Below are 12,887 nucleotides of genomic sequence, written 5' to 3'. Positions count from 1 at the left end.
GCAACAGAATCAGACATGGAACAAGTGACTGGTTCAAGTTTGGGAAAGGAGTATGAGGGCTGTATATTGTCACCCTGATTATTTAACTCCTATGCAGAGTACTTCATGCAAAATGCTGGGCTGGATGAATTACAAGCTAGAATCAAGATTTCTATGGGGATATATATATATATATATATACTCAAATATGCGATGATACCACTCTAATGGCAGGAACTGAAGAGGAACTAAAGAACTTCTTGATGAGGATGAAAGAGACAAGTGAAAAAGCTGGCTTGAAACTCAACATTCAAAAAAATAAAATCATGCCATCTGGTCCCATCACTTCATGGCAAATAGCAGAGGAAGTGTAAGCAGTGACAGATTTACTGTTCTTGGGCTCCAAAATCACTGCAGACAGTGATTGCAACATGAAATTAAAAGATGCCTGGTCTTGGAAGGGAAGCTATGAGTAACCTAGAGAGCTTATTAAAAAACAGAGACATCAATTTGCCAACAAAGATCTGTGTAGTCAAAGCTAAGGTTTTTCCAATAGTCATGTACAGACACAAGAGTTGGACCATAAATAACGCTGAGCACAAAAGAACTGATGCTTTCAAACTGTGGCGCTGGAGAAGACTTGAGAATTAAATGGACAGCAAGGAGATCAAACCAGTCAATCCTAAAAGAAATAAACTCTGAATATTCGTTGGAAGGACTGATGCTGAAGCTCCAATACTTTGGCCACCTGATGCAAAGAGCCAATTCAGTGGGAAAGATCCTGATGTTGGGGAAGATTGAGGGAAGGAGTAGAAGGGGGTGATAGAGGATGAGATGGCTAGATGACATCATCAATCTGATGGACATGAGTTTCAGTAAACTCTAGGAGATAGAGAAAGAAAAGAAAGTCTGGCTTGCTGCAGTCCATGGGGTCACAATGAGTCAGACACAACTGAACAACTGAAAGACAACAAAGAACCATTATATAGCAAAATTTGATAACATAGGATAAACAAATTAATTTAGAAACCTACAATTTAACAAGACTGAATCAACACAAAACAGAAAATCTTATTAGCAGACTGATTTTGAGTAGGTATAGTGAATCAGTACTCAAAAACCTCTAAAAAAAAAAAAAAAGTTCAGTGCCATATGCTTCACAGGTAATAATAATACCAAATATTCAAAGGAAAGTTAATACCAATCCTTTTCAAATTCTTCCGAAACACTGAGGAGGAGGGAAACCTTTTTGTAGGTCAAGAAGCAACACTTAGAACTGAACATGAAATAACAGACTGGTCCCAAATCGGGAAAGGAGTACTTCAAGGCTGTATATTGTCACCCTGCTTATTTAACTTCTATGCAGAGTGCATCATGAGAAATGCTAGGCTGGAAGAAGCACAAGCTGGAATCAAGATTGCCAGAAGAAATATCAATAACCTCAGATATGCAGGTGACACCATCCTTATGGCAGAAAGTGAAGAGGAACTAAAAAGCCTCTTGATGAAAGTGAAAGAGGAGAGTGAAAAAGTTGGCTTAAAGTTCAACACTTAGAAAACGAAGATCATGGCATCTGGTCCCATCACTTCATTGGAAATAGATGGGGAAACAGTGTCAGACTTCATTTTTGGGGGGCTCCAAAATCACTTCAGATAGTGATTGCAGCCATGAAATTAAAAGATGCTTACTCCTTGAAACGAAAGTTATGACCAACCTAGATAGCATATTCAAAAGCAGAGACATGACTTTGCCAACAAAGGTCCATCTAGTGAAGGCTATGATTCTTCCAGTAGTCATGTATGGATGTGAGAGTTGGACTGTGAAGAAAGCTGAGTGCTGAAGAACTGATGCATTTGAACTGTGGTGTTGGAGAAGACTCTTGAGAGTCCCTTGGACTGCAAGGAGATCCAACCAGTCCATTCTGAAGGAGATCAGCCCTGGGTGTTCTTTGGAAGGAATGACACTTAAGCTAAAACTCCAGTACTTTGGCCACCTCATGCGAAGAGTTGATTCATTGGAAAAGACTCTGATACTGGGAGTGAATGGGGGCAGGAGGAGAAGGGGACGACAGAGGATGAGATGGCTGGATGGCATCACCCACTTGATGGACGTGAGTTTGTGTGAACTCTGGGAGTTGGTGATAGACAGGGAGGCCTGGAGTGCTGCGATTCATGGGGTCAGAAAGAGTCGGACACGACTGAGCGACTGAACTGAACTGAACTGAGAGTACATCATGAATATTGCTGGACTCAATGAAGCACAAGCTGGAATCAAGATACCCAGGAGAAAAATCAATAACCTCAGATATGCAGATGACATCATCTTTATGGCAAGAAGCAAAGAACTAAAGAGCCTCTTGATGAAAGTGAAAAAGAAGAGTGAAAAAGTTGGCTTAAAATTCAATATTCAGAAAACTAAGATCATGGCCTCCATTCCCATCACTTCATGGCAAATAGATGGAGAAACAATGGAAACAGTGAGAGACTATTTTTGGGGGGGTCCAAAGTCACTGCAGATGGTGATAGCAGCCATAAAATTAAAAGATGCTTGCTGCTTAGAAGAAAAGCTATGACCAACATAGACAGCAGGTTAAACAGCAGAGACATAACTTTGCCAATAAAGGTCCTCTAATCAAAGCTGTGGTTTTTCCAGTAGTCATGTATGAATGTCAGAGTTGGACTATTAAAAACCTGAGTGTGGAAGAATTGATGCTTTTGAACTGTGGTGTTGGAGAAGACTCTTGAGAGTCCCTCGGACTGCAAAGAGATCCAACCAGTCCATCCTAAAGGAAATCAGGCCTGAATATTCCTTGGAAGCACTGAACCTGAAGCTGAAACTTCAATACTCTGTCCACTTGTTGCAAAGAACTGACTCATTTGAAAAGACTCTGATGATGCGAAAGATCAGGCAGGAGATGGGCGTGACAAAGGCTGAGATGGTTGGGTGACATCACTGACTTGATGGACATGAGTCTTAGCAAGGTCTGGAAGTTGGTTGACAGGAAAGCTTGGCATGCTGCAGTCCTTGGTGTCACAAAGAGTATGACACAACTCTTTTTACTCTCCTCTTTCACTTTCATCAAGAGGCTCTTTAGTTCTTCTTTGCTTTCTGCCATAAGCACTTTCTCTTGATGTACTCTGCATATAGGTTAAATAAGCAGGGTGACAGTATACAGCCTTGACATACTCCTTTCCCAATTTTGAAACTTTCTGTTGTTCCATGTCCAGTTCTAACTGTTGCTTCTTGACCTGCATACAGATTTCTCAAGAAGCAAGTCAGGTGGTCTGATATTACCATCTCTACGAATTTTCCACAGTCTGTTGTGATCCACACAGTCAAAGCTTTGGCGTAGTCAATAAAGCAAAAGCAGATGTTTTCTGGAACTCTCTTGCTTTTTCGATGTTCCAACAGATGCTGGCAATTTGAACTCTGGTTCCTCTGCTTTTTCTAAATCCAGCTTGAACATCTGAAGTTCATGGTTCACGTACTATTGAAGCCTGGCTTGGAGAATTTTGAGCATTACTCTACTGGCATGTGAGATGAGTGCAATTGTGCGGTAGCTTGAGCATTCCTTGGCATTGTCTTTCTTTGGGATTGGAGTGAAAACTGACCTTTTCCAGTCCTGTGGCCACTGCTGAGTTTTCCAAACTTGCTGGCATATAGAGTGCAGCACTTTCACAGAATCATTTTTTAGGATTTGAAATAGCTCAACTGGAATTGCATTACCTCCACTAGCTTTGTTTGTAGTGATGCTTCCTAAGGCCCTCTTGAGTTCACATTCCAGGATGCCTGGCTCTAGGTGTGTGATCACACCATCGTGGTTATCTGGGTCATTAAGATCTTTTTCATATAGTTCTTCTGTGTATTTTTGCCACCTCTTCTTAATATCTTCTGTTTCTGTTAGGTCCATATCATTTCTGTCTTTTATTGTACCTGTCTTTGCAAACAGTATTATAAAGGGCTACTGATTCTAAAGTCTGCTGTTTACTTTTGTCTTCTCACCTCTCTTTTATAGCTCTTGATAATGTGCAATTTAAATTTGTTTAAGTTTCTTTTCCTCTATATCTCTATACATAGGATTATCATTTAAATTAAATTACAGAGTACATATAGAGCATTTTGAATAATCATAGCAAGCATTCAATAAGCATTAGCCCTTATCACTATGCAGTTCCTAGTTGATACAAATTATATAACTACTAATACTCTTCACGGAGAAGGCAATGGCAACCCACTCCATTACTTTTGCCTGGGAAATCCCATGGACAGAGGATCCTGGTAGGCCACAGTCCATGGGATCGTGAAGAGTCAGACAGGACTGAATGACTTCACTTTCACTTTTCACTTTCATGCATTGGAGAAGGAAATGGCAACCCACTCTAGTGTTCTTGCCTGGAGAATCCCAGGGACAGAAGCCTGGTGGGCTGCCGTCTATGGGGTCACACAGAGTCAGACACGACTGACATGACTTAGCAGTAGCAGTAGCAATACATCTTCAAACATGGATGTGTGCTGTGCTTAGTCACTCAATCCTATCCAACTCTTTATGCCCCCATGGACTGTTGCCCACCAGGTTCCTCTGTCCATGGATTCTCTAGTCAATAATACTGGAGTGCATTGTCATGCCCTCCTTCAGGAGATCTTCCCAACCCAGGGATTGAACCCAGGTCTCCCACACTTCAGGTAGATTCTTTACTGTCTGAGTCAACACAGATAAAACATATTAGAGTGATGGGCTGGCAGTGGGTCCAGGTCTGCAGGCTGGCCGTATGGGTGGCGGGCTATGGGTCGGGCCCTGTTCCCAGGTCTTGTGAGCTGGAGTTCCTGCTCTGCACAGCCATGCCCTCAAACCAGACAGAGCACACCATCTGGGCTGCCCTGAGGTGTGGAGCTGGAAGGTCAGCTCAGCCAACTTGCCCATTTCACAGATTTGGAAATTCATCTCCAGGGATAGGATTCGACTTGTACTGTATCTCTAAGATACTTCAAGATAGAGATCAAATGGGACAGATGGACATTTGACCAGCCTTTTCACTTCATCCCTCCAGTTTGTTCATTCAGCAAGTATTTATTAAGTACTTCAATGATCCAGGAGGCCTGAGTTAGATCCCTGGATTGGGAAGATTCCCTGGAGGAAAGCATGGTAACCAACTCCAGTATTCTGGCCTGGAGAATCCCCATGGACAGAGGAGCTTGGTGGGCTACAGTCCTTGTGGTCACAAATAGTCGGACATGGGTGAGCAACTAAGCACAGCACAGGGCAGGCAGGAGACCCTGGATACCTCTGCTACAGTGGCCGGGCCCACAGGACCATGTGGATAGCTTTGTGCACATTGGTTGGGCTCCATCCAGTGGTCTGTCCACACAGACAATTCCAGAGACCCTGCTTGAGCTTGGAGCTGCCTCCCTATTTCCCACAGCTGGTGACTGGCCCAGAGGTCCTCAGCCTTAGGTCTCTGCCTCTAAGCTGTCCACTTGTGGGGCACGGAGGGTCAGGATCCAGGCTGGCCTCTCACGTTCCTGTGTTTTCCGAAAAGCCATGTGGGGCCAGAGGAGCCTGTGCTGGGCCCTGCCTGCCTCTGCCTGTGCCTGCTTCTGCTTCTGGGTTACAGGTGCCACTGCCCACTTCTGCTCCACGGCCTGATGCAGTGCCAGGACTGTGGCAAGCTCCTCCTGCGCTCCCTGCTCTACAACTCCTTTGGGGGCAGTGACACCGCCATGGACACTGCCTTTGAGCCTATCTACTGGCTGGTGGACAACATGATCCGCTGGTATGGGGTGGTGTTTGTGATGCTGGTGATCGTGCTGACCAGCCCCATTGTGGCCATCGCCTATCTGTGTGTCCTGCCTCTCATCCTCCAAATCTACTCCGTGCCCTGGCTCTGCTGGCATTTCTTCCATAGTCACTGGAATCTAATTCTCATAGTCTTCCATTACTACCAGGCTATCACCACCCCACCTGGATACCCACCCCAGGGCAGGAATGATAGGATAACAATCTCCATCTTTAAGAAGTGCATTAACCCCATGCCAGCCTGAACACACCATTGCAGCATCTGCAATAGCTGTGGAAGCTGGGACCTTTTCCAGGAGGCTTATGATGCCATCTAGACTTGCCACCAGACTCCACTACCCATTCTCTCCTTCCAAGAAAGAGTGACTCACAAGAGTCTTGTCTACCTCTGGTTCCTGTGCAGTTCTGTGGCACTTGCCCTGGGTGCCCTAACTGTATGGCAGGCTGTGCTCATCAGTCGAGGTGAGACTAGCGTTGAAAGGCACATCAACAAGAAGGAGCATCGGTGGCTGCAGGCCAAGAGCAATTTTTAGGAATCATTACAACTATGGCTGCTTGGACAACTGGAAAGTATTCCTGGGTGTGGACACAGGAAGGCACTGGCTTACTCTGGTGTTGTTACCTTCCAGTCACTTGTCCCATGGGAACTGAATGAGCTGGGATCCTCTGCCCTGGGTGACTGCTCACTCAGCCTCTGTGATGGCAGTGTGAGCATGTGAGCTGGAGTGTGTCAGCCACAATTTGAGCACCACCATGCTTCTGGCATTGCCCCATGGGCCTCCAAGGATAGCTTCTTGAGATCCTTGAGTCAAAAGAGCCAGTGGGCCGGCCCCAGGGTACCATGCGGGGACAGCTCAAGGACCAGTCTCCTGGCCATTGCAGAAGCAAGGCACAATGTGGAGAAATCCTAGGACTGATGTCTCTTTACTCAGGCAAACAGAAGTTCCAGCCCCAGACTGGAGATCAGGCAGCTAGAAACCTTGCCAGGTTGACCCTGATCTCCTCCAGGTTACAGCACTGGGGTTGGCCACCACCTCTTCCACTTGCGGTCTGAGGAAACACCTGAATGATCGAGATGAGATTCTGGCTTCTCAACAGGGCAAAGATACCAGGCCTACTGCTGAGGTCATGCCACTTCTCATGTGCTGCTGAAGGGAGCAAAAATAAAGGTATTTGATTTTATGAAAAAAAAAAAAGTTACATAAGGAAGGATCATGCATAGTGTTGTGAATTTCATGTATAAGATACGTATACCTTGTATATTTCAATAAAACTCTTCTCTTAGTAGTTTTCTTCTACGAAGAGTAAAAATTCTAGAAATAAAATGAATGATTCTAGCTTGGCTTTTAAAATATGTTCATAAAATATGAAGATAAAGTTTCAAGACCACTTCTATAAATAAATACGATCTATCCACATCTAATTAATATACATTAATAGTTGCTGGCACCTTTTGTATTGCTTGCTTGGCATTTTGTAGATATTTTCTAATTTAATCCTCCTTATGACCTTGTGATTTAGGTTTTACTACTCTAATTTATCATATGAAGCAATTGAATCCACAGGTTCTAGTGGATCTGTTATTCCAAGTCAAGGGTTACTGCCTGAGTGAAATGATAGACTTGAACTTTTAGAAATTCTCTCACTTGAATGCAAGTATTTGCTTGAAAACTAGATTTGTGGAAAGAAGACAGGAAAAGAAATTATAATAAAAAGTAATTATCCCCAATTTTCCCACCACATAGAAGCAAAGTAAAATTAGCCCGGGGTGACACTGATTCTGTTTCACCTATTTTTAACTCACTACTCTATTTCTCAGTCTCTAAATTATTCTTTTCTCAAAGGAAAATGTGTGTGGTAGGGGAGGTCAATGAAATCTTTGGAAGTAGCTGAGGTATGTGCCAGGGATTGTGCTTGGGATATCATAACCACATAACACAAGAAAACATTGTGGGTAGTAGGAGGAGTTAGAGAGAAGAGAGGGGGGAACTTAAAAAAATGAGAAAATTGGCCCAAAGGCATTTCAAGTTGAGTTGTCTTAACTCCAAAACTTATACTTGGAAATGAGAATTTGTTCCTTCCATTTAACCAAGTCAAGGAGTTTCTTTTCTATGAAATATCTTTGCCTAGTTCAAATTTGCTTAATTTAGTGTTAGTTACTTAGATGGTAGACTTCATGAAAGCATAGGATTTTTTTTTTTTTCCATTAACTTTCTGGCCCTATAGACCCTTATTTTAAAACAAATGATGAACAAAACTAATTTTGATTATTATTTGTAATTTATAGCCACATCCCTTCATTAAACGTTAGCAGAATAAATACATTAATTTCTGAGTTAAACTCTGGTGTCCTAAATGAACACTAAAATGTATTAAATATTTTTTACATTATCTGCCTAGTTAATATATTTTGTCATTAAATTTAACTTAAATACATTAATATGTAGGTGTATTAAACATATTCAATGATTGTTTATAAATTTAATGAAAAAATAGATTAAAACTCATTGCTTAGAGTAATCCTTCATAACTAGCCAAGATATCACAAAAGATGAAGTGTTACTTCTAAAGAAGATCAACTAAAATATTATCAATGAAACAAATTCTCCGTAAGAACAGCTTACAATGGAAGTTTAGGATTAAATTGTCCTCATTATAAAGGATTTGCAGTAGGAAGCTGAGTTATTTCTAAACTGAGTACAATAGGGATGCAGCAGGACTTGAACCCATAAGCAGCAGCCAAAATGACTATGGATAAGGGTTAACTTTGTTGCAGTAATTTACAACTACAAGACCGATATTTCAAGGATGGCATTAAATTCTCTTTATCATACTTCTTGCTTCTGAAAAAATCTAAGCAAATGAGAGCTTAAAACTGTAGGACACAATTATATATGGGTTTACAACTATTTCCCCCATTATACATTTTTAAATAATACTTAAAAAAAAAAAAAAACCTATCATTTCCTTTCCTCCCCTAACTTCAAGTGATTCTCATTATATTTTTGCCTCATTTCTTCTAGATGTCAAGAAAAATTCAAAAGAGGAGTAGATTGATGACCTACATTATTAGCTTAATACATATTTGTAGAATAAGTGAATGAACAAACTGGTACTAGGACTTTTAGGATAATAATTTTAAATAGAGATATTATTTTCAAAATGAAATTTGAGCTGCAAATCTGTAACTATTTTAATATTTAAAATACTTGGCTCAGCAAAGCATCCACCTGCAATGCAGGATATGCAAGTTCAATCCCTGGGTTGGGAAAATCCCCTGGAAGAGGTCATGGCAGCCTACTCCAGTATTCTTCCTAGAAGAATCACATGGATGGAGGAGCCTGGCAGACTACAGTCCATAGGGTCACAAAGAGTCAAACACAACTAAAGTGACTGAGTACACATGCACACTGTTATGTTCAAGATAAAATCTGAGCTACAAATCTGTGAATATGTTAATATTTAAAATATTTATTCCTATAACATCAATATAGCATGTTATCATAACTTTTTTCCAAGAGAAGAAAAAAAGTCAAGTTAGAGTTAATAAGCCAAAAATAGCGAAGAACCCTGTGTATGCTCATAAAAAGAGGAACCATCTCTTTTCTGTTATTGTTTTTCATTTATTTGTTTTACTATTGGAGTATAATTGCTTTACAATATTGTATTAGTTTCAACTGTACAACACAGTGAATCAGCTATATGTATACATATATCATAACCCTCTTGAACCTCCCTCCTACCCCCCCATACCACCTCTCTAGGTCATCACAGGGCACTGAGCTCCTGCTATACACAGCAGCTGCCCACTAGCTAGCTATTTTACACATAGTAGTGTATATATTTCAGTACTACTCTCTCAATTCTTCCCATCCTCCCCTTTTCTCACTGTGTCCACAAGTCCTTTCTCTACATACTTCCCTGAAAACAGGTTCATCAGCAATCCCACTACTGAACATATACCCTGAGAAAACCATAGTTCAAAAAGGTACATGTACCCCAGTGTTCACTGCAGCACTATTTACATAAGCTAAGACATGGAAGCAAACTATAGCCCATCAACCAATGAACGGATGCAGATGTTGACATACACACAATTGGAATATTACTCAACCATAGAAAAGGAACGAAATTGGATCATTTGTAATGATGTGAATGAACTTACAGTTTGTCACACAGAATGAAGTAAGTCAGAAAAAGAAAAACAAGTATCATATATTGATGTATCTCTTTTCATTTTTCAACATTTTTTTTCCCCTTTACCTGGCTGTCTATGTAAGATGACTTAGCACCTATGCAAACTTTGGAGAAAGTTCAGCAATTTTTAGTTTAAAAAAAATGAGGGAAAAAAAATGCATTCTTATATAAAATCATCTTTGTTCTTTCCAAAATGATTTTTATTATTTTACATAAATGAATTTTTAAATGCCACATAGATTTCCTTTTACCTAGAATCAGCAAGATTCATCCTCCTTAAGGAAAAATCTTTTCCATTTGGAAAATTTGTGTTTTAATAGTACTGAATAAAACTAATCAGAGATAAATTCATAGAAATAGGACCTATAATATACGTGAAACCATATAAGTAAGTTATGATAAAATTGTAAGAGAAGAATTGTATCAATTCTATTGATAAAAAGAAACACGAAAGAAAGAACATAAAAGCAGCACTAAAAATGAAATGATAGACCAACAGATTAATTTCGGATGTTTTGACATTAATGGAAGCCAGAGATTGAATGGAAAGGAAAAATAGGCATCAACCTAAATTTGCTTACATAGCAAAACTATATATTAATAATGAGTAAAATAGTGCTATATCTAATAAACAACAGTGTTATCCAAAAATAATTTTCCCCTATTGAAATATTTAAAGTATATGTTTCAGGAAGGAAAATATATTATTCCAGAAGAATGGTCTAAGATGTATGAAAGTATAGTGATAAAAAAGTGGTTTGGGTAAAATGAAATACAAGTGCCATGTGAACATGAAGACACCATCTGAAAGCCAAGGAGAGAGGTTAGAACAGATTTTTCCTTTAAGAGCTCCCAAAATGAAAGAGCTATTGACAACCCTAATGACATTTTGATTTTGGATATCTTGCTTTCAAGACCATGTGCTAAGTCACTTCAGTCATGTCAACTTTTTGCAGCCCTATGGCCCACAGCCTGCCAGACTCTGTTCATGGGATTCTCCAGGCATGAATATTGGAGTGGTTTTCGGTGCCCTCCTCCTGTGGATCTTCCTGACCCAGGGATCCAACCCATGTCTCTTATGTCTCCTGCATTAGAAGGTGGGTTCTTTATCACTAGCGCCAAAACTGTGAGACAACAAATTTTTGTTATTTAAACCAGCCAGATATTATAAATTTATTAAAATCTAAATAAAAGTTATCTGTATAATAATAATAACATCAAATGTATTGGGCTACAAAACAGAAGGCAAAATCATGAACAGAATAATCTATAAAAACAGATTAGAGTTGAAACAGTGAAAGAGTCCCAAGGTAAAAGAAATATTTTCAATTGTTATATAAAATTAAAGGAGGGATAAAATTCTTAAAAAGTGGGGCAATGATTAAACACAAAGTAAGTTGAAGAAATCAGTCAAAAATATCAGTCATCAAAGGACTAAACTTGTTGGTTAAACAAAAGCATGGAAAACCCAAATGGAAAATCACATAACATCCCACAGTATGCTATTTACAAATAACATACACAAAACATAAACAGCCTCAAATTTTCAAATATATATAAATAGGAAAGTGAGAGTCACTACACAATGTTCCATTAATTAAGGTTGTGTAGCAATTGTGTGCTTGTTTACACCTAACAAAAGTCTTAGATTAAGTAGGGCTACATGTGCCACATAATCTAAAATAGGGATGGCTGAAGTAGTCCCCCCCCCCTTTATACACTTAAACTTCCAATTCTGATATTAAATAATTTTCCTTCAAATTTTTCTGGGACCAGGATTCTTCTTCCTCATCTCTCAGTCCCACTTATATACAGTTCTCATCTTCCTGGTGCAAGAAACTGACATTTTGTGTCTCATGCTGTAAGCTAGAAAAGGGACAAACAGGGCAAAAGTTCTAACCAACTATAGGGAACAACTGACAAACATTCAGAAAACTAAGATTATGGCATCAGGTCCCATCACTTCATGGGAAATAGATGGGGAAACAGTGGAAACAGTGGTTGACAATTTTGGGGGGCTCCAAAATCACAGCAGATGGTGATTGCAGCCATGAAATTAAAAGATGCTTGCTCCTTGGAAGGAAAGTTATGACCAACCTATATAGCATATTAAAAAGCAGAGATATTACTTTGTCAACAAAGTCTGTCTAGTCAAGGCTATGGTTTTTCCAGTGGTCATATATGGATGTGAGAGTTGGACTATAAAGAAAGCTGAGCACCGAAGAATTGATGGGTTTGAACTCTGGTGTTGGAGAATACTCTTGAGAGTCCCTTAGACTGCAAGGAGATCCAACCAGTCCATCCTAAAGGAGATCAGTCCTGCGTGTTCACTGTAAGGACTGATGCTGAAGCTGAAACTCCAATACTTTGGCCACCTGATGAGAACAGCTGACTCATTTGAAAAGACCCTGATGCTGGGAAAGATTGAGGGCAGGAGGTGAAGGGGATGACAGAGGATGAGATGGTTGGATGGCATCACTGACTCGATGGACATGGGTTTGGATATACTCTGGGAGTTGGTGACAGACAGGGAGGCCTGGCGTTCTGTGGTTCATGGAGTCACAAAGAGCTGGACACAACTGAGTGACTGAGCTGAACTGAATTATAGTGAGATTTTTCAACATTCGTTTCTCAAAATCTGAGAAGCTAAGACAACAAAAATATGTTTACTTTTATAAATAGATATATATTTAAAGATTTGAACAAAAGAATTACCAAACTAAGTTAAAAGACATATATATCACTCTGAAACCAACAATTGAGGATTATTAAGAGCATAGAGTATATCTACATAAATTGGCCATGCATGAAGATTTAAACAAGCTACCCAGAAAATTTCAAGAAGTCAGTGTCAGTTGGATCTTAAATAAAATGCAAATAAACATAATGATAAATTTATTAAATAATATAAATGCAT

At 39.8% G+C, this 12,887-nt stretch overlaps 1 pseudogene; it reads left to right on the top strand.

The window, feature by feature from the left end:
* Positions 1 to 4,710: 4,710 nt before the first annotated feature.
* LOC138075977 (palmitoyltransferase ZDHHC16 pseudogene) lies at positions 4,711 to 6,484 on the top strand (annotated as a pseudogene).
* Positions 6,485 to 12,887: the final 6,403 nt, after the last annotated feature.

The sequence above is a fragment of the Capricornis sumatraensis genome, chromosome 1 (genome assembly GCF_032405125.1).
Source record: "Capricornis sumatraensis isolate serow.1 chromosome 1, serow.2, whole genome shotgun sequence".
Taxonomy (NCBI): domain Eukaryota; kingdom Metazoa; phylum Chordata; class Mammalia; order Artiodactyla; family Bovidae; genus Capricornis; species Capricornis sumatraensis.
Note: the sequence above shows the minus strand (reverse complement) of the source record. Positions and strands in the feature narration are given on the sequence as shown.